The sequence below is a fragment of the Myotis nattereri genome, assembly GCF_964212035.1.
Source record: "Myotis nattereri genome assembly, chromosome: 3".
Taxonomy (NCBI): Eukaryota; Metazoa; Chordata; class Mammalia; order Chiroptera; family Vespertilionidae; genus Myotis; species Myotis nattereri.
In genome coordinates, this window is record NC_138077.1 from 141378480 (window position 1) to 141402106 (window position 23627).

General features: G+C 39.7%; 1 long non-coding RNA gene across 1 annotated transcript in view; it reads left to right on the plus strand.

Annotated features, from left to right (window-relative positions):
• LOC308516060 overlaps positions 1 to 23627 on the plus strand; it is a 386889-nt gene that overhangs the window by 189399 nt on the left and 173863 nt on the right. The window contains exon 4 of the long non-coding RNA XR_013995694.1: positions 3352 to 3675. This is a non-coding gene — a long non-coding RNA (uncharacterized lncRNA). The remainder of the gene's footprint in view (positions 1 to 3351; positions 3676 to 23627) is intronic.

Below are 23627 nucleotides of genomic sequence, written 5' to 3' on the forward strand. Positions count from 1 at the left end.
CTCATAGAGCCCAGCCAATGTGGCTCAAGGTTGAGTGTCAACCTATGAACCAGGAAGTCACAATTCAATTCCTGGTCAGGGCACATGCCCAGGTTTCGGGCTCGATCCCCAAAGGGGGATGTGCCAGAGGCAGCTGATCAGTGGTTCTATCTCATCATTGATGTTTCTATCTCTTTCTCCCTCTTCCTTCCTCTCTGAAATCAATAAAATATATTTTAAGAAAATACACAAAAACAACCAAACAAACTCATAGATGCAGACAACAGCTTGGTGGTTACTAGAGAGGAAGAGGGTGGGGAGTGTGCAGAATGGGTAAACAGGGTGAGATGTAGGTGATGGATGGAAACTAGATCTTTGATGTTGAGAACATTGTAGTATATACATGTCAAATTTTAATGTTGTACATCTGGAAGTTACATAATGTTATAAATCAGTGTTACCTCAATAAAAAAGAGCTTCATATCTCGCTACTATTAGTCAAGTGGAAGGTGGAAGAAACTACTGATCTAGATGGTCCTCTAACTGCTTTGATCAAAAGAAATTGGTAAACCACTTGGTTTATGAATCTTCTTTTCTTTGAATCCATAGTGTCAGGAGAATATTTCCATGGATATTTTATTTATATAGAGAAACAAAACCTAAATCTCAAACCACCACTTAAAAAACCCACAAACTCCTGGGCTGTTATTTTGGTTGCAGACTCTGAACTCCTTCCTGGTTTTGTTCTGTGTGGTGGATGAATGTGTCTGGTGGGGGCGCATTTTAAAGGCAAGATGAGTTTAAGGATATAATTTAGTGATGTTTTGCTGAGTGCACTCCTTGGTATACATGTCTCTTCATATATCTTACTATTTTAACAATATTCAGTTATTTCTTAGCCTACTTGAGTCTGACCTAACAATTTTGTGATTATTTCAAACATACATAATAGCTCAATATATGTGTCTGGTTATGATATTAGCCATTTTTGGTTAACTTTAGTACTATTTTTGACTGTGTGTATGAATCAGTGTATATTTAACAAGTGAGTTGACTAAATGCCATTAAATGAGTTGTCCTTATTTTGGCTTATGCCCTGCCCAAAGTTTAAGTTTTTATATTGAAATCTAGCATTTAACTACTACTTTTAAATCTCTGCCTTTTAATTTTGGATACCAAATATGGCAGATTTATTCAGGTGGCCAAGTAGACTTTTTCTGACCTTGAATGTGGTTTACTGGCATTACATTTTTTTAAGAAAAAGGAGTCAGTATTTGCCATTTTAGGGATAGCATAAGCCTGTGAGATTTTCCAAAGATCATTTTAAAAATCTGGCTTGCAGCTGGCCTGACATCTACATTTTTAGCTAAAAGGCATCTTCCTTGCATTCGTATTTAAGTGACCCTGGAATGCAGTGCAGGGCTAGTTTTCTGTGGGTTAATCTTTGGACACTTCATAGCTGACAGGCACCAGCATCTGTGGTTTATGTTGCATTGTTCTTCAGGTCTACAAATAACATTCTCCTAAATCTGATGATAGTTAGGGGAATGTTTACTAAGACTGGTTTTCTTTTCCATTTGCACAGTTTTAAACTGGAGGTAAAACATAACACAAGTGTAGTTAAAAAAAAAAAAAGCTGTCACTCAAAAAGTAATTCATGGCAGTAGTAAGGTTGAAGGAATACCAGGAACTCATGCTTTGTGCTGGACTGTTCAGTAAGATGCATTTCTTTTGTCTAGTAACATTGTGCTCTGTACTTTAATCTGGAGGCCAGGTGTTCACAGGGGTTATTGAGGAAAGGATTTTTGTATGTATGCATTCAGGCTAAGGCATTATTATTAGTGTTTTCCACAGCACAAACAACCAAAATGTCAAAGGAGATACTTTCGTTTTATTATAATTTTAATGGAGTCTGGATAAGAGTCATTTGAAAGTTGAACAGACCACAATTCATTTATATGCAGTCAAAGAGCTTTGGGTCCTCAATGTTGGGTATATAATCCTATTAAAAAGCCCTTTAAAATCAATAAAAAATAAAACAACCTTAAAAGTGTGGTAGCATTGCATTCATGCTTTTTTAAAAAAATCTATTTCCAATTACATTACTTTTCTTTAAATGTACCACAATGGATTTTAAGAAATGCTTTTATCCTATGTATATATTTACTGCAGTCCAAAATATGTCATTTTTGTTTTGTTCTTAAGAATCCATCTTCTCCGTCATTTCAGAGCCTGAGCCTTGAGGTGGCCATTTTGCTGAAAAGCAGCTAAGGCAGCAGCCTGTCAGCCTGGTCTTGTTCTGCTGAAAGAGTGTCATAATGCATTTCTTAGCCCAACATGGGCTTTATTTCCAAATTTTTGAATGAAATCAAATTAAGGTCAGAGAGTTAAGTGTAAAAGATAAATTTTGCAGATAGAGCACTCATTAGCATCCACTCATCAATTTCAAATTGGGGGCGGGGAGACCATTGTACTGCTGTGCTGATACTGACTTGATAACAAATTTGATGAAACTCTGGTCCTTGTGAAGGGCAGCTGATAATAATGGTGCAAACTCAACAAAAAAGTTTGAGTAAAATCTGCAGGAGGTATTTCTTTCATTTGGCCTATTCTGTTGGCTTTTGTTTGGCAAGAGGGAGGTGTGGAACTTATCTCCCTGGCTAGGGAGATTGTAATGTGTTTAAAAGTATTGAGTATGCACTGCTGTTATTGACTGTTCTTGACAAGACAGATAAATGGAAGCAATGTAGTTGTATATTGAGTAGGAAAACTCACCCAAACATATAGCATTCACAGAAACCTGAAAACAATTTGCATTTTCGTAATCAAAATAAAAGGAAGCTCTTTGACTATTGAAAAATCTCTTTTCCTCTTTCTCTTTAAAATGTAATGGCCACATAATCTTAGAAAATAGGGTAACCTCAAATATTTTTCTTTAGGACTGATGGTATATTTTGATTCTTACCCACTTCTATCTAAAGTTAAATGAGGTCTTTTTATATAATTAGATGGCATAACACATATGACGGGTCATGTTTCTGCCCTGCAGAGTTGAAGAAGAAAGTCGGCCTAACAAAGAGCCAATTTCACTAATTGAATTCATGCCCAAGTGGGTGAACATGATATAGATGTTTGGTTTTAATAGAGCTTAGAGAGGGTACTGAGTCCTGAAATGTTCCATTTGCAAAGCTGTGCTCTATAAAAGTTGTCTTTAACATGGCTGATGACTCTTAATCAGAATGGTAGACTTGCTGGGGTGATGATGATTTGAGAAAACTCTGTGGTGCCTACACGTTACTATTTTTAATGTATTAAGATACCTTTCTTTGGGAATGGCATTTCTGAGTACCTGTCTTCTCTGCTCTGTTTCAGGTGTGAATCATGGTGACACAGTGAAAGGCGGTGATTTACTGCTTTGGGGGGCATGCGTGTGTATGATTAAGGGATGTAAGTGCAGGACTCCAAGATTTACTTCCTTCCTGCTCCAGCGGGGATCGCCGAGGAGAGTGAGTAATGGGATAATTTATAACACCGCAGGCCCTTCGTCAAGAGACCTCTAGTCAAAACAGGAAGATAAAACTCAGATTTCAACTGGGAGCATACAACTTTTGATCCTCTCTGGACACTTCTTATTTGCAAGCAGTAGAGTCTTCAGAATTTTTGTTTTACTTTCTCAAGGAGAGTTCCATTAGAAAGGTTAGTGTGTCAATACTGGTTAAATCATGTAGGTACTCTTTAAATTTTCTATACCTTTCCTCCATGCTTTTTGTTTCTTGACATTCTAATGTTGAACATCAAAGAAACTTAGTGGTCCAATTATAGTCCTCAGGTTCTTTTTATAAGGCCAAATTATCAAATGTGAGGAGTGTAATGACAAATTCAGCAACATTTTAAAAATTTTTGTGGGGTTGGGGGAAGCGTATCAAAAGCTATTAGTTTAAGATTCTTAGAATGTTTCATTTTTATTTATATGGACTTCTTTCCAGTTTTGAGGTAATGAAATGGGTGATTGGGTGAATAAAGAGTTTTTCCTCCAACTCTGGTGTGTGTGTCTGTGTATATGGGTGTGTATGTCTGTAGGGAAAAAGGGTTTAACTGGTTATGGAGAGAGCTTTATTCAAGGATTTAAAAAAATATTACAAGCAAACATAGGAAAAGTTGAACGGGGCATTTGGTTATATTCAAATGGTTTGTTTCATTGCCAGTGGCTCTAGATACAGGCTTCTATGCTTTTATTTTCATGAATTTTGAAAATATCAGATATAGCCTTTAGAAGAAAAATCCTTCTAAAATTAGAACATGTCATCACTTTGGATTTGCTTATTGTTCAGAGGTTTTAGGTGCTATTTAATGTGATGGGATCTTTTAACTTCTTATTGTGGGTGATATTAGGTTTATGAAAAGTGAATACCACACGTGATATTTTAAAAATACTGATTTTACCTTTCACTGTGGAATGTCTTAGCAGTTGGCAGTAGACTTCTTATATTAGAGATCATTAAGATAAAATGGGAACAGTTCCAAACTCTTCCTTTTCTCCCATCTGCCCTAGGTGACTAAAAGGTTTCCATAAATAACTGGTTACCCTTTTGAACTGACCTTCAGGCTTGTGTGATGTAAATATTGATGGCCTTGACATTTCTTGGTATATGCATAGTTCAGAAGACATAGTCTCTCCAGATAACTCAAAGCAGGTGGATGAGTGGGTAGACAGCCCTGGTCCTCACCCATCCCCATAATTCAGAGGGGCCCTAGCCATAATCCTATTTCTGGACTTTGGGCCAGGAGAATGTCAAAGGCAAAATAATCTACTTATTCATGTCCTCTAGGCATTTCTATAGTCAACTCTCTCTGGATTGGACCCAAGGTAATCTGGCTTTATAAGATGTTTTCTAGGAGAAATAATATGTAAGTGACTTGGTTTTTCCCCCCTTTAAAATTGAGGACTTCAGCCCTAACCGGTAGAGTGTCGGCCTACAGACTGAAGGGTCCCAGGTTCGATTCCAGTCAAGGGCATGTACCTTGGTTTCGGGCACATTCCCAGTAGGGGGTGTGCAGGAGGCAGCTGATTGATGTTTCTAACTCTCTATCCCTCTCTCTTCCTCTCTGTAAAAAATCAACAAAATATATTAAAATTGAGGACTTCAGTACTACTGCCAGGGTGATTGTATAGGTAGCTAATTGTTTGGGCTCTGGAGACATAGTTTTCAGGTTCAAATCCTGGTTCTATCACTTACTAGCAATGTTACATTAGGCAAGTGATTTAACCTCTCTCAGCCTTTCTTCTCTCAGCTATAAAATGGGGATAATAATTTATTAGAATTTCATAAGAGCTACCCTATGGTGATGAGCACATTAGTAAAGATGTCTTAAATGTTAGTCATTAATAAGCTTTCAGGTAGTCTGTGCCTGTAGAGACTAACCTACAAAGCTGATAAAACCTACAGCTTAAGAAAATCTTCTATGCATTTGGAGGTCCACACTCCTGGAGTACATATTCAGTTACATGAAAATTATATATTGTGAAAAAATGAGAATATAGCACTGCCTTTGCAAAAAAGGTCTAACAAGTTGTATTATTTCGCTGTGGTTTTAAAGTAGTTTTTCTGGCTTTATGGACATGGGAATATTAGAATACTTGCTTCATTGTATTGTCAAGCATTATTGGTAGCCTTAATTTATACATCCATTGTGCTGCAGTTTTAGTTGCAGAACAACCCCCTGCAGCGATTATTATAGCACTTGAGAGGATGGAATTACTACGTTCTGTTTTGGGTTTTTTTCTTTCTTTTTTTTTTTTTTTTTTCACTAAGAAGCACAGGCACCATGAGATGGTGCTTACCCATCTGTCTTTCAGGGCATTTGTATGTATATTACCTGAGCACTTAGGCACATGAAGAAAGAGGGTTTAAGATGGAGAAGAAAAAGAAAAAATTGAAAATAAAGTAACATGATGGAAATTACGGAAGCCTCTTTGCAAAGAATGCCTAAACTGCTCTTAAAAGCAGATTTAACAGCCAGTTGCAACCCCATTCACTATTGTCTTTAGGAAACCAAGCTCAATCTTAGTTGAAACTGAAGTGCAAATCTGGAAAATGTCCAGGGAACTCAAGCAGTGCAGGTTTCTAATTCTCAAATTCAAGGGGGAAAAATCCAATTTACAAAGTAACTTCTTCCATTGATTGTGAACTGTCCGTGTTTGGGTAGAAACATTAACTGATTAAGTTCTTCAATGCTATGCAGTCGTAATTGTGGCCTCCACCGTTCTAACCTTCTAAACTTGGGTGACTCATGGGCCATTCACTAAATGAGGAATAGAGAGCAGAGTGGACTGTTGTGTCATCAGCTTGATCTTTCCTAAAGAGAACCACTAGAAAGATGTTGAATCCGATTGAAATATTACTTATTGATTGCCTGTGTGTCCTAGCCTCCAGTACACTGCTCTATGGCTGATAAAACACACCATCTACTTAATTCTCCTTTTCCAATTACACCAAAATGATGTAAAAATGCTCTGCACTGGTAGAAAGGGAAGATTTGGGTGTACTTCACACCACTGGGCTCCTGGCCAGCTTTTCTTCTTTGTATTTATGAGTGCTCACCCTTTTGAATTTCACTTGGGGGATAAGATGAGGTGTCCTCCCCCCTGCCCCCCTCCATATTTGATTGTCTTAATTTTCCCCCCCAGGTGGCCACACCCCCCAAAAGTTTCTACAGAGTTCTTTCACCCAGATAGTAAGAGTGGGGTCTGGCTTCTCATGATTCTTTGTGTCTCTGTTCACTTGAAAACCTGTGGGAGTTTGTGAGAGTTTTAGTGGTGACAGGGCTGCAGAAATCAACTTCATTTTATAGCTGCAGTAACTGAAGCCCAGATATAAGAAGAAATTTCAAGATCTTTAGCCATGACAATGCCAGGACAATGCCTAAAATCAGTGCATTTTTGGCTTTTCCATTAAGGCATACTAGTGTGGGGAGTAGGTAGGGGTTAATAATAGGGTTCTGGGTTCTATTGTGGTTAATAGATTGAAGGGGACCAACTGGGGAGTGAAAGAAAAAGGGCTTGAAGATAGAACAAGGAAATAGGGTTTGTTTGAGGTTGTGTTAAAGGGTTACCCTTTGGTCAGGAAGCGTGAATATTCTTTCTCTGGTGTAAGAGAAAAATGAAGAGATTGAAAGCTTGGTTGAAGCTCAGATATTTTTTAGTTGTAGTTTACCTTCTATTGAAACCATGGAACAAATACTGTTGATTCCTCATCAGGTAATTTAGGGGAATGAAGTCTGGAGGATTTCTGGTTCTATCTTCTTGCCTCCTTCTGTCCCGGTTACCTTTTGTTTTGCTAAAAGAAAAGGCAAGTGAAACACTTTCCAGATCTGATAACGGCACAGATCTCCAGTGAAACCGCTGGCTCCCATCCCGGGGTGAGGTCACACAGTCTGACATTATTTGGGTTTCTGTCAGTGTGTCAGTCAGAATGCAAGGCACATTGTCACAATTCCTTTCCAGCCATTTCTCAGGAGCGGCTCGTTGGCCAGTTGTATACTTTGTATAATCATATTCATTCAGAAGCAGGTCCCGTCCATGGGCCTGTGTGTGTCTTTTCTTTTTCAGCAGATAGTGTTAAGCCATGTGGAAATCATGATGTTTAGTTGTAGCTGGTATTACGGCTCTGGCCTTATCTGTGTTCACTCTTGCATTCAGACTTGTCTGGGCAAGTGTGGGGGTCTGATGTTCTCTCCTGGTTTCCTGGAGTCACTTTTCATCATTGTTTGAGGAACCCCTGGGAAAGACCTTGTTCTATGGGAAGGTGCAGTTGAATTGGACAAGAGATAGCCAAAGGACAAGCAGCCCTTGCTGGTGTCTCATATGATCAAGACCAGCGGTCCTCAAACTTTTTAACAGGGGGGCAGTTCACTGTCCCTCAGACATTCCACACATGCGCACTGTGGTCCTGGGACGAGTTGGCTGCTAAGCAGGGCAGGCAGCGGCGGCAAAAACACCCGGCGGGCCGGATAAATGTTTTCAGCGGGCTGCATGTGGCCCGCAGGCCGTAGTTTGAGGATGCCTGATCAAGACAATACGTCTATGTTAATATGTGTGTCTCAGAATAATGTTCATGATAAACTAATGGTTATTGAATGTTTACACCATTGTACGTGCTTTACACATCTTTACAGCAACCCTTGGGTGTTTGTGCTATTATTCACTTATTTCACAGACAAGGAAATAAAGAACAGAGGTGAACAGACAAGAGACATGTACATTCTCAAGGAGCTTCTGGTGGAAATGGAAAATTAATGCTTCATATTCATTCAGCAAGTTCAATGCCTACTACATATAAGCTGAGTTATAAAAATTTATGTACCTCCTATGTTTGAGCAAATGTGCTTGCAATCAAACGGAGAAGTGTGTATGTAAACCGAACTTCCAAATGTGTTAGTGGAGGGGAGGAGGAGTCCAAGGAGAGCATGCTGACAAGCACTTGTGGGTACCTTTCAGTTGAACTTCTTCTGGAATCCTGTTGGAAACCTAGGGAGATCTGACTGTTAAAAGTGAAAGGGGTGTCAGAGGCTTGGGAAGAGATTAACCAAAGAATTTATATGCATATATGCATAATCCATGGACACAGACAATAAGGTGGTGAAGGCCTTGTGGGGCATGGTGGAGTGGTTCAAGGGGTGGAGGAGGAGAACATCTGCAATACTTTCAACAATAAGGGTGAGTTTTTTTAAAAAAGTGAAAGCAGAGAAATGATTTACCAAAATCTGTGCGCCACATTGAGTATGTGACGTGACACCAGTGACTCCATTAGGCACAGGGTTGGCAGCAATACCATTAAGTGGCTTAGGCTACCTTGGTAGATGCATTCCTTTGTGTCTCAGCAGCTACATTAGTACTTTGGGCATTAGCACCTGTGACCGTGGTTCTCATTTGCAGACATCACTGGATGGCACCCAGCAGGAGAGGGGGACAGTGGCAGATACTATATGATGGTGAAGATAGTGTTTGTGAGGTCTTCAGTCAGTCATCTCCTGGGGAGTTCGTGGTATTTACTTATGGTGATGAGGATGCATGGGTAGGAGGGCAGAGCATTGGTAATCACAGAGAAGGAAATCCCTAGTAATAAATCATCACTTCAGTTTGAGGTGTGCTTTGGGGACATGAATTCCATAAAGTGCTATTTAGCAGGTGTTCGTTCTGGTTGCACTACTACACCTCAGTTCTCGGGTTCGAAAAGATGGTGATAAGGAAATAACACTTTAAAAAAAGTGTCAATTTAGGTCCTTTGCCCATTTTTTTATTGGATTGTTTATCTTTTGTTAAGTCAAATGAGTTCCTTATACATTTTGGAGATTGAACCCTTATTGTATGTAACGTTGGCAAATATGTTCTCCCATGCAGTGGGCTTTCTTGTTGTTTTGTTGATCATTTCTCTTGCTGTGCAGAAGTTTTATTTTGATGTAGTCCCATTTGTTTATTTTCTCCTTAGTTTCCATTGTCCTAGGAGATGTACTGATAAAGATATTGCTACAACATATGTCTGATATTTTGCTGCCTATGGATTCTTCTAAGATTTTTATGGTTTCCCATCTTACATTTAAGTCTTTTATCCATTTTGAGTTTATTTTTGTGTATGGTGTAAGTTGGTGGTCTAGTTTAATTTTTTTTTTTTGCATGTATCTGTTCCATTTTCCCAGCACCATTTACTGAAGAGACTACCTTGACTCCATTGTATGCTCTTGCCTCCTTTGTCAAATATTAATTGAGCATAATGGCTTGGGTCGATTTCTGGGTTTTCTGTTCTGTTCCATTGGTCTATATGTCTGTTCTTGTGTCAGTGGACATACAGAAGGCCAAGAGACATATGAAAAAATGCTCAAAGTCACTAATCATGTGAGAGATGCAAATCAAAACTATAATGAGGAACCATCTCACACCTGTCAGAATGGCTATCATCAACAATGACAAGTGCTGGTGAGGATGTGGAGAAAAAAGAACCCTCATGCACTGCTGGTGGGAATTCAGACTGGTACAGCCACTGTGGAAGACAGTATAGAGTTTCCTCAAAAAATTAAAAATGGAACTCCCATTTGACCCAGTAATCCCACTTCTAGGAATCTATCCCAAGAAATCAGAAACACCAATCAAAAAGAATATATGTACCTCTATGTTCATAGCAGCACAATTCACCATAGCTAAGATTTGGAAACAGCCTAAGTGCCCATCAGCAGATGAGTGGATTAAAAAGCAGAGGTACATCTACACAATGGAATACTATGCTGCTATAAAAAAGAAAGAACTGTTACCATTTGCAACAGCACGATGGACCTGGAGAGTATTATCCTAAGTGCAATAAGCCAGTTGGAGAACGATAAATGTCACATGGTCTCACTCATTTGTGGAATATAATGAACAACATAAACTGATGAACTAAAATAGATCCAGAGACATAGAAGCATTGAACAGATCATAGAGCCTCAGAGGAAAGTGTGTGTGTGGGGGGGGGGGGGGGGAGGGGGTGCGGTAAGAGATCAAAGGATTTCTATGATATAAGCATAACCAAAGGACACAGATAGTAGTGGGGTGGGGACATGTGTTGGGGGGGGCAGCCAGGTAGAAGTCAATGGGGGAAAAAGGAGACATATGTAATACTTTCAACAATAAAGAAGTTAAATAAATAAATAAATAAATAAATAAATAAAAAAAAAATAATCCTTTAGATTCATCATCAGGCATAAACCACTCTGGCTAGAATCCAGGGGAGGTTCCTCCCCCTCTCCCCGCCAGAAGGAGACTATGTCTTGATGGAGGAGCTGAGATACACAATTGTAAAAGTAATTAACTCTGTATCCAACCTTTATCTATCTGTAGCTGTCCAGCCTAAGATTTCCTTTTCCTAGCTCATCTCCTGCATCCTCATTCTCTCCAACCATACCAGACAATCCAGAGTGACCCAGCTTAGGTTCTCTTAGGTCTTGATGCATTTGCATAAGCCATTTCCATCAGCCTAAAATTCCTTTCTTCTTTGATCTGCCTGTTGAAATGGACATCCTCTCTGCAAAAGTCTTTGTTTTCTGACCCAGCTGCTCAGTCAGCTTTCATTGCATTGCTCTTGTGCCTTGTAAATGCCTACTTGAAAGTTGTTTTACCTGCGCATTCCTCCATTAGATGGTGAACTCCCTAAGAGAAAGTTATATACATGTTCATATTTCAGGTTTATGTATTTTGGCTTATTGAATGAACAAGTGATAATTTTTCTAACTTCACTGTAAGCTCTTTGAGACTATATGTGTCTTATAAGTACCTCATCTATAAAATGGGTACTTATAAGCACCAAGAACAGTTATTAGCAGGCAGTAAGCACTGCGTGTTGGCTATTGTTATGAACATAATGTCAGATAAATATTTCCAACACAGACTTTGTGTTTTGATTATAGTTTTATTCTTCCTGATTTATATGTTTTAATTTTCCTTATTTATGAAAGGACTCATCCTCCACTACTCTCAAGACAGTTCCCTGGGGCCGTTTACCTCCCACTAAAAAGCAAATGAAGCTAATCTCTTTGGCTTGAAATCAATTCCATCTAGACTAGAGAGGATATGCTAATTACCTTTGCTAAATGCTTTTTGGCCAAAGGTGTAAAAGCCTAATTCTATTTGGGGGGTGAGGAAGGATTGAAATTTCTGTCTAAAAATTTTTGATTATAGAATTTACATTTTGAAAGGCAGTGCTAGTCAAATTTAATGATAAACTATTTGCAGTGGACTGAGCATAAATTTTGGATGGCCCTTATGGTTGAAAGGATTGAAGCAAGGCATAGATTTCTGCAACATGGTATTCAATTTCATTGAATTCAATCTAATTTCTAGAAAGATAATGCAAAATAAATTCCCACCCTGTATCGGTAGCATGCATTTGTGGATGTTGGAGGTCATTCATTTTCAAAAGTTAAGTCTGTTTTAAAGAAGGGTTCTTAGGCTGTCAGCGTGCCTCAGTTTCTTCATCAATAAGTATAACCCGGGCCACCTGCATACCTCCCTGGAGTGTTTGGGTGAATGGCTCTGGACTTGTAAAGTGCTTTGAATTTCTTGGATGAAAGGATCTTTGTAAGCACAAGTCTTACGAAGGTATTATATGTGGGCTTTGTAAACGGTCGCACAGCCTGTTTTGCAAGAACACTAATGCACTTCTGGGTTTAGAGATGTAAAAGCTGTACGTTCAGAAGCCTCGGGCTGCGTCTTGTGAGGTTCCTGAGGCATGTGTCACTGCTTGCTTACCTCTAGCAGAGATTCTCTCTACACTGCAGGTAGCTACATGCCTGCACACGTGGAGCAACCACTTTGGCTTCTATGGCATTGAGAGGAAAGCCCAGGAAGTTAGGAGAGAGGATGGGCTGTGAGTTCTTGGATCCATGGCCTCACTTCTTAGGAGCCTCTGGGTTGCTGTAATCATGACAGGAGAGAGCACGCACAAAAGTGCTTTGAAGCAGTAGAGTTGGAGGAGGGGGTTTGCTCAGGGAACTGACACTGAGATTGTGAAGAACTGGATTTGAATTCTGGCTCTTCCAGTTGCTGGCCCTTTGCCCTCAGGCAAGTTCGGAACTGATCCTCAGTTTCCCTTACACGGACCTTTATTTACTGTCATGCCCAGGGCTAGAATGGGAATGCAGGTCCACATACTGTGCATGTAAATACTTATGAGTTATAAATCAAACTAAAAAAAAAAGTTAAAATGTGTTCAGAAATTCTATTCTGACAAAAATCACACCTTCATAACAACCTTGAAGGCCAGGTTTGAATTTTGAGTTTCCCAATTCTTTATAGAGTTCTCTGCCTGACCAGGTAGCATGTGCAGAGGCATGGACCTAGTGTGCATGCCTGTGGACATCTGAGTCCACACGTTTGTGCTGAGCCACACCTCATCCTCTGGGATTGCTGATTAAAGATGGGGCCACCCTTGTGAGAGTCTCTGGAAAATTCTGCACAAGCCCCGTTAGTGAGCTTGGGCTGTGTGAACAGGGAACGTCAGGGTCTTAGGACCTGGAGCATGATTCAGAGGGGATTTGGGGCTCCTGGTGGGCATGTTTTTGTGACCATGGACTGCTGGGCATTTTGCCTGGGACTAAAGATGGCACTGTATACAGGACTGGAATCAGCACTCAATGCAAAATACATGTGATTGGGCATTTATAAAGTGTTCAGAATATATATATATATATATATATATATATATATATATATATATATGAAAAGACATTTTTTTCTAGCAGAAAATTTTCAGCCTCCAGTTCAGCCTGAGTCTCTCCATGTTTAGCAATGATGAGAGTGAGAGCTGTTATCTACCAGATAGGATGATACATTACATGCCTTTTATCTCTAAGACCTAGCTCAGTACTCTGTTTTTACTTAGCATTTAATTCACTCATTTGATAACACCAATTAAGTAAATACCAGCTGCCTCTTTTTTCCTAAGCATTATCCCAGACATGTTAGTAGTAGTAGTGAGCAGACACACTTCCTGTCTTCATAGAACGAATACATTAGGAAACAGACAATAAAAGGATACATATGTAAAATATGTAGTTTCCTTGAAGATGGTTTACTCTCTGTTCATTCATATACATATATATGTAAATGTGCCCAAGTACTAGACACTCTGCCTCCCTGGGAGATATAGGTGGGAAAGGAAGAGTGGTCACAGAACAAGGGTCTGGGGTTAATATGTGTGAAGCACTGTTAACTGCAGGGAATACTCATGCCCTTTGGAGCTCATATTCTGGAATTCATTCTTTTTCATTTCAATGCATGTTTATTCATTCTCCATTGTATTTAAGGGATCTTCCTAGGCTCTATGCGGGGTTAAACATGATGAGACTTTAGCCCTTAGGAATTTATAATCTCCTGGAGGTAATATATAAAAACGTGAGAGCAGTTCTTGGCGTACGATAAGCACCTGAATGTCAACAATTTTTACTTATCTGCCTGGGTCCCTGTCAACAAAGTGAACTCTGCTCCTCTCCTTTGCTGTCTACTCTGCCTCCTTCAGCGGGGCAGGGGGAAAGCCTGCCTGAACCAAGCCGCACGGTGGGCGTGTACTGAAAGAATTCTTCCAGTCACCCTGGAATGCTGTCCCTGGGATTCAGTGGACTTCTCTCAACAGGGATTCATCCATCAAGAGGGCAGTAGTGTAATTATCTCAGCTACTGTGAAGCCACTGAAAAGCACTTGCTGAATCTGGCTGTAAATTTATTGTGAAGGTTAACAAAGCTAGTCACCCGCCTTCCCCTCTTTCTTTCCTTCACCTTGAATTGCATTTTAAACATTTTTCTGTTAGGATAAATACATGTTATTTGATCTACTGTTGAAGGGCCTATCCTTCCTGGGTTGGGATATGGAAGTACCTTCCAGAAGCAAAGGAGATGCCTTGGCTGTTGACACCCCCCCTTTGTGGCGACAGTCATGCTCTAGTCCAGTGATGGTGAACCTATGACACGCGTGTCAGAGGTGACACGCGAACTAATTTTTTTGGTTTATTTTTCTTTGTTAAATGGCATTTAAATATGTAAAATAAATATAAAAACTATAAACCTTTGTTTTACTAGGGTTGCAAATATCAAAAAATTTCTATATGTGACACGGCACCAGAGTTAAGTTAGGGTTTTTCAAAATGCTGACACGCCGAGCTCAAAAGGTTCGCCATCACTGCTCTGGCCCTTAGTTTTGATATTTAAAAATAGATTAAAACAGCTAGAAAGAGAAGACAATCAGGAATTTCTCACCCACGTGATGAAAGAAAGGGTCAGGTAACCTTCATCGTGTATTTATCACAATCACTTACCCACTGTGGTGTACCCCTATAAATATAATTCTTCTATTAGGGTTTGTCTGTTTTATGTAGAGGTGCATTAATTTCTGCATATGAGCTACAGAAAATGGTGAACCTTTTCTGTTAAAGAAGAAATTCAGAAGGTGCTTTTAGGAGACTGAGTAGGAAGAAGGTTGCTAAATCCAATTTTATGATTTTTCTTATAAAAAAAGTGAATGTGATTTTTAAAAATCGAAAGTAGTACATTTGAGTTAAGAGTCCAGATCCAGAAGCCGCTTCTAGGATTATGTTTTTATGAACTTCTACTAACCAAATATATAATGCCATATACGATGGTATTACAGTGACTGGTAGGAAATTCCATTGAGAACCAGAGACACAGGAATTTATGCTGAAACTAGGGACTAGTGGAAATAGGGGAATTAAAACAATTTTTTTCCTGTGGCCTTATTTACTGAGATCTGACCTTTCTGATAGGTTTCATGACATCGTTGGAATGCAAAGTTGGGGATACTAATATTTGCCACCGGGCAATATTTACTCAGTGATGTGAGAACCTAGGGCAGTAGTTGACTGCAAGTGTGATTATTAACAGGACCCAGGAAAATGCTACCAGAAATAATGGTACCTTTGTTATCACAGTGATTTTTTTTGGCCAGTGGCACTGAAGGAAAAGTTATATTAGTTATCGAATCAGGCAGGGAATTTACAAATGATAACGAATTAGAGTGGTTGCATTCTTCCTAGTATCTCACTCTTGTATTCACAAATATCTTTCTCCCATGGAAAGATAAAAAACTGTTGACCAGGGCTTTAAACTCTCTCTGTCTTCCAAGTCTGTGAGCAGCCTTGACCTCCTGCTGCTGTTGTTATATTTAAATACTTATTATGTGGTGATAGTTTTAGGAAGGCAGAGGAGAAACAGTAAATACATAAGCAAAATTTCCCAAGAAAAAAATATTGTGGCCTTTTGGGGGGCAAAAATGTATACTTTTGTTGTTGGGGTGGTGATGGTGCCCTCCGCCCCTTCCCCCCCCCCCACACACACACACATACACACACACAACATCATACACAAGAGCTTTGTGCACAGAAGTAGATGCGAATTGGATTGGCTAAGAGTAAGCATTAAAACAAAAAGCCCAAACTCCAACTTTCCAATGTCTTCTAATGCCTTTTCCTGCTGATTCATGATTCACGCAGTGGTACAGTCATTGCTAGCCTCAGTCTTTATAATCTGAGAACTGGGGTTGGTGTTGATGGAAATGGAATGGTTAAGAAGAATTTAACTTCTTTATTTTGAAGTGTTTAAGTGATGTTTTATGGCACCTTCTGAACTATAGAATGCTTTGCAGACTATTTCCATGTATATTCTGGGCTTAGTTTTTGAAATGCCAGAATTGGAAACACAAATTACTATCTCATTCTCCAGAGTGGAAAGTGTTATTTCTGTAGGTCATTAGAAGTCTGTAGATTGGTCCAGGGGAGGATACAATGGGCTGGGTCCTGCTTGTCTCCAGTCCCAAGCTTCCTGTTGCACTGTAGTTGACCTGAAGCTAGCAACTGATATGACATCATCTTGGGTGTTGCTGGCACATTTTTCTTTTTTTCAGGAGATATGCACTAAATTATTTTTCCTTTTCAAAACACAAAAGAAAGAGTATTTTGGCTTTGCTTTGCAGACTCTAGAGGTATGTCTGGTGGTTGCTGATGAGTGAAGTACTGTCCTCCTATTTATTTCCTTCCAAGGAGGTGTCTGTTGAAACAATGTACATTTCAATCATCTTTATTATAGAACGGTCTGAAAAAACCTTTAGGGCAAGTCAGGAAAGCCCCCCAAAGCAACATCTCAGCCCCTGAAAGACAGGCCTAACCAGATACCAGCAGTTCTGTAGTTTTAGAGATTTCTCTAGTGATAATGAGAGATCTCACAGAATATTAAAGCATTAGGACTGTATGTGAGAAGAAGTGAGTGAAATCCTCCAGGTATTTATTGTTTTCCTTCTCCAAGTACATCCGTCTTAGCAGGGCAGCGGCGTAGTGCAGGATCCCTTTGCTTCATGATAAATGAAGTTGCAAAGTTCAGGTCAGCCTGGGAATTTGGGGCTCCCAGGCCCTTTGTTCTTTGCCATTTCCTGGCCCCTCAGCATCGTTTTCAATATTTTGCCATCAAAGATCTCTGCTAAGAAGACTATTAATAATTTGCGTTTCAGATGCTTTGGTAACATTTTTTTTTTTTTCTGGACTCTGGCAGTGGTATTGAATACTTTTCTAGAATGTTGGCCAGGTGCCTCTCATACCTTGCATTGACTCATGAGCTGCTAAACTTTGCTAGTCTTCCCATATGCTCCTTCTTCACCCCTGCCAGGAGTTTTGTCCACTTAGAGATAAGCCAGTTGGACTTAAATGCCCCAAAGTAATCGTAAGCAACGAAACCTTCATTTTGCTTGGATTTTGAAATTCATGCCCCTTTTCTAGTTCTGACTCTTCAGCTGCTTCCTCACAGATATTGAAAGCAAAATGATTTTTCGTTACCATATTTATTTCTGAAGTAATATACTGTATTTTATCCTTACACCACCTGTTCCAAGAGGAGTTAATAGCCTATTTGTGGCTTACATAGTCACACAAAAAAGAGAGGGGAGGGAGAAAAAAAGGCTGTTTTTTTGGGGGGGGGTGGTTAGGGATAGAGGAGAGGAATGCTCAGTAGGAGTGAGGTTTTGGGGTTTTGATTAGAACTTTGGTAGGAGAGTGTCTGCTGACTTTGACTTCTAGTTCATCAGCTGTTGGCATCCTATCCAGGCTGGAGTGGGCAGGAGGCAGGCCTGTTTCTGATTCCCCTTTCAGAAGTGGAGTTTATTGCTGATGGAAGAACACTGCATAATTATTGGCTTTTATGATGGTCATTTTGAAACAGTGGTTTGCAAACTTCTTTAAACAGAGGAAATTTTATGTATGGTAAAACTTTCAAATCAGTTTTCACTCAGTGCTCTTTTACCAAGGAAACATTTACATAATATGATAACGATGATAAGAATACATTTTCCATGTTTGATTGTGTCTATCCCAGGGACTTCAACAACTCATATAAATCACTGACTTCTAACCCTTTGCCTCCAACCTCTGGACTCTTCTAAAACCGACACGTGTTTTCACAGCACTGTTTCACGTCTCCATCTAGCTGTCCAAGAGGTACATCACATTAAACACGAACATGTTCAAAACGAATCCATCCTCTCCTTTTCCTAATTCTTCCTCTTGTATTTTCTGTCTTTAGAATGTGTCCAGATTAGAGGCTGAGATTTACCCTGACTCCTTCTTCACATTCAATTGGATCACTAAGTCTTTTTGGTTGTATCTGCTAAGTATCCCAGTACTCTGTCCTCCCCTCTCTATTTCCTTGGCTAATGTGCTAGTTCATTCTCATCCTTTCTTGCTAGATAATGACAATGGAAACTACCTGTCTCCAGCATTAAACTTTATAAGGAAACTTCTAATCCCTTCTGTTTCCTGCCTCAAATCCTCCACGGTGTACAAGACTCTTTCCAAATTGGCCTTTCTAAGTCTGTCTCCCACCTTTTCCTTCCTCATCCTATGTTTCAGGTGACCTAAGTTCTAGTGTTATTAGGAAATAATGCTCTTTCATATTCTGTCTGTGCATGGATCCATCATCCTTTTATTGGTTCCTCCTCTTCTCACTTCCTCCTGGAAACTGTCCTACTTACGAAAAAATGTAGCCCAAATGTCTTCTCTGTGAAGCCTCTGTCAATATCCCTTTGTCTTTGGCCTCTTTGTTATAGCAGATGTCATCTTAAATTGGAATTGTTTATATGCCTTCCTTTCTACTGAACTAGGTATTTCTCAAGAACAATGACTATGTAATGTTTGGCACTCAATAGATAATTAAATATTTGTTGAAAGAATGTGAGCTGAGGATGGAGGCTATGGGTGTTAAACTTTTATTTCTTTTCATGTGGATCATTGTGAAAATGCATATTTTATGTGTATTAATAATACACTTTTAAGTTATTGGCATATTTTCCTTTAAAATAGCCAAATTGATATCTTGCTGGAGATGAGAGCATGATTTGGAATTAGGAAATTCATCAGCGCTGACATAATATACTTTAAATATGCCATACTCAACTCCTCCTTCATTTGACAGACTATGCCAGCCCTACCCTCTGTTCTTACTGTGTCAAACTTTATTTCCTCGAGGATTAAAATTCTCCTAAATGTCTTAAGCGTGTAAAAGCCATTCACATTTCAGGAACTGCGATCCTTTCAATCATGGAATGTCTGCACTTACTTGAGGGTAGGAGGACCCTGAACACACTGGAGCAGATCAAGACATATAGGATCACAACATTGATTTAATTTTGTTTCTTAGCAAGGAAGCTTTAAATGAACATTGCTGTTAATAACAAATTACAAGATGATTAAGGGAAAGCTAGGATGAAAGAAATTCTATTGACAATATTAATACTTTTTAGTGACTTATGAGCAGCTAATTAAAGAATAGTCATTTCTTTGGAATGGGCTTGTAGTTTCAGAGTATGGCTCAAGCGGTTTCTGAATGCTCCATACCAGTGCTGGGAATAATACAGTGGGCATAGCCTAGGTCTAACTTGTGATTCCTAATTACTGAGTAATTCTAGAGACTTAACTCTCTCCTGATTTTAATGTACAAGACACTTTATTATAGATCATTTAAAAATTTTCAAAATTATAAAATATATATACATGATCTAGTTTAAGAGTATATATATATTTAATTTTACTTTCCAAACATTTGAAGATAATTGCTATTATTGATTTTTAGCTTAATTGCATTATAATCGGAGAATATACATACTATGATTGCAATCTTTAAAAACTGAGTTGTTGTATTTTTTATGGCCTATGGTATGGTCTCTCTTGTTGAATATTTAATTTACTCCCAAAGAATGTGTGCTTTGCTGGTGTTGGATGGAGCATTCTCTATATGTCAGCTAGATCCAATCACTTGACATGTTATTCAGTTATTTGCTATCCTTATTGATTTTCTGTCTACCAGCTTGGCCCGTTACTGCGAGGGGGAAGTACTGGTGTCTCCAACTATAATTACCAAGTTATCTACTGCTTTTACATTTGTCTCCTTTGCTTTGTGTGTTTTAAGTTCTGTTGTTAGGTGCATATACATGTATGGTTTTTATGTCTTCTTGAGGAATTATTTTATTATTATGTGGTATTTAATCTTTATTTCTGGTAATTTTCTTTGTTCTGTAGTCTACTTTGCCTAATAGTAATGTAGTCATTCACTCCATTTTTCTTTTTTTTTTTAAAAAAAAAACTTTTTATTTTGAGGTAATTGTAGATTCACATGATGTTGTAGGAATAAACTATTTACCTAATTTCTCTTGATAGTAACCTTTTACAGACTATAACACAACCAGGAAATTGACATTGATACAAATAACTGATTTTATTCAGATTTCTTAAGTTTTATATGTTACTTGTGTGTATATTTAGTTAAATGTGGTTGTATGACATATGTAAGTTTGTGTATTTACCACCACAGTTAAGATACAGAGCAGTTCCATGATCAAAAGTATCCCTCAGGTTGGCCTTTTATAACCACACTTCTTCCCCTCTCCCAAGTCCTGAAACCTAGGAACCGCTACTCTGTTTCCCATTTCTAAAATCCCCACTTCAAGAATGTTACATAAATTGAATCATAGAGCATATAACTTCTGGGAATTGGCTCTCAGCATAATTCCCTGGAGATTCATTCAGTTTGTTGTTTTTATCAACAGTTTGTTCAGTTTTATTGCTGAGTAGTATTCCAATGTATCCTATCTAATAAAAGAGAAACATGGTAATTAGCGTACAACCGCTACCCTTCCCATTGGCTAATCAGGGCGATATGCAAATTAATTGCCAGCCAAGATGGCGGCTGGGAGCCAGGCAGCTTGAAACTAACATGAGGCTTGCTTGCTTCAGTGACCGAGGACTCCAACATTCCCCGCCTGCTGCTGCAGGCCTCTGAGCTGCAACTCTAAGCAACTATGTTACAAATATAGAAGCTAAACAAAACCCCAGAAACCTGATTTAGTCCGCCGGGCTTCAGCCAGCAGGATCGCAACATTGTTTCAAATACAGAAGGTAAACAAAGGCCAGAAACCTGCTCTCAGCTGCGGAGGCCTAAGAGCTGGAGCCAAGCCTCAAAGCTAAAGCTTGCCCAGAATAAAAAAAAACAAAAAAAAAACAAAGGAGCGGTTGGGAGCTTCAGTCACCCGCCAGCCTGAAAACAGCCCTCAGCCCCTCACCAAGGCTGGCCAGGCACCCCAGTGGGGACCCCCACCCTGATCCAGGACACCCTTCAGGGCAAACCAGCCGGCACCCACCCGTGCACCAGGCCTCTATCCTATTTAGTAAAAGGGTAATATGCCTCCCAGCACCGGGATCAGCGGAGCTGTGAGGCCTCCCGGCACCGGGATCAGCATGACAGGGGGCAGCACCCAAACCCCCTGATCACCCAGCGGCTCTGTGTGTGACAGGGGGCGGGGCCACAGCCTCCCTATCCGCCCTGTTCTGTTCGTGACAGGGAAGGCGCCCCAACCCCCTGATGGGCCCTGCTCTGTGCGTGACAGGGGGCAGCGCCCCAACCCCCTGATCAGCCCTGCTCTGTGCGTGACGGGGTGGCGCCGCAACCTCCTCATCGACCCTGCCTTGAGTGTGACGGGGGCGGTGCCCCAACCCCCCAATCAGCCCTACCCTGAGCGTGACTGAGGGTGGCATCGCAACCGCCCAATCCGCCCTGCTCTGTGCATGACAGGGGGTGGCGCCCCAACTCCCCAATCGGCCCTGCTCTGAGCCCGACCAGGGGCTGCACCTAGGGATTGGGCCTGCCCTCTGCCACCCGGGAGCAGGCCTAAGCCAGCAGGTCGTTATCTCCCAAGGGGTCCCAGGCTGCGAGAGGGCTAGTGCTGAGGAACCCCCCCTACCCCCCCAAGTGCACAAATTTTTGTGCACCGGGCCTCTAGTAATTTTATAAGAAACTAAACTGTTTAGTGTTTTCCAGAGTGGCTGTAGCATTTCATATTCCCACCAACAACATACAAATGATCCAGTGTCTCTACTTTTTTTTTCAGAATTTGATGTTGTCACTATGTGTTATCTTAACCATTGTGATAAGTATGTTGTGATATCTCATTGTGGTTTTAGTTTGGATTTCCCTGATGGCTAATGACAGTGAAGATCTTTGCTTGTACTTATTTGCTATCTGCATATCCTCTTTAGTGAAATGTGTCTTCCTGTCTTTTGCTTATTATATGATTGGTTTTGCTTGCTTTTACAGTTTTCTTTTTTGTTTGCATTATATTTTTTCAGCCTTTTACTTATATAAATATAGTGGAAGTGAATCTCTCATAGATAGCCTATAGTTGAGCCATTTTAAACCTCTAATCTGACAATCTCTGAATTTTAATTGTTGTGTTTAGACCCTGTACATTTAGTGTAATTATTGATGTATTGATATTTAGGCTTACACTTCCATTTTTTTATTTTTTGTTATTGTTTATTAATCCTCACCTGAGGATATTTTTTACATTGCTTTTCAGTGAGAGTGGAAAGGTGGGAGGGAGGAGGAGAGAGGGAGGAGAAACAGTGACGTGAGAGACACATCTATTGGGTCCCTCCCACACTCACCCCTACTGACAGGTGTGGGGAGCAAAACTGCAACCCCAGGTACATGCCCTTGACAGGGAATCAGACCCGTGACCCTTTGGTGTGCAGTCTGATGCTCTAACCCCACTGGCCAGGGTTCTATTATTTCTTTTTTGTTTCCTCCCTATTTTTGTTGTTGTTGTTGTTTCTTTTCTTATTTATTTTTAATTTTTCCTGTTATATTTTGGATTATTTGAACATTTTTAGTATTCCATATTAATTAATTGTAATTTTTTGTGCAGCTTTTTTGGTGGTTGCTCCATGGATTACAAAAACACATATTTAACTTTTAAACATATACTTATCTTATCATTTCATTTGCAATGTGGAACCCTTATCCTATAGGTCCCTTTCCACTTCCTCCTTGATGCCATTGTTGTCTTATGTGTAAGGTCTACATGCGTTGAAATCCCAACAGGGACATTTTGCTTTCAATCAAATTGTTCAAGAGGGGAATAGTCCATTATATTTATCCAAATATTTACAATTTGTGTTGTTTTTCCTGTGTTCTTTTTTTTTAAATCTTCACCTGAGGAGGATATTTTTTCCATTGATTTTTAAGGAGATTGGAAGAGAGGGGCAAGGGTGGAGGGAGAGAGAGAGAGAGAGAGAGAGAGAGAGAGAGAGAGAGAGAGAGACATTGAGGTGAGAGAGACACATTGATTGGTTGCCTCTTGCACATGTCCCGGCTAGGGCTGGGGATGAACCTATAAGCCAGGTATGTGCCCTTGGCTGTGAATTGAACCCATGACCCTTTGTCCACAGCTGACATTCTAACCACTGAGATAAACCAGCCAGGGTCCTTTGTTTTTATTAATCATGTTTCCCTCTAGTATGTTTTCTTTCTTTAGTATTTCTTTTAGAGCAGGTCTGCTGTGGATTTTTAAAGTTTCCCTTCATGTGAGAATATTTTGATTTCATTCTTATTACTATAGATGTTTTTACTAGATATAAAATTTGACTTTACAGTTGTTTTACTTAAAAAAACCTTTTGTGCTACTTCTTTCTTGCATTGATGAGTTGTATGAGATATCTGCAATTATTCTAGTCATTGTTTCCCTATATATAACCTATCATTTTATGTGGCAAATTTGAAGGTTATTTCTTTGTGTGTTT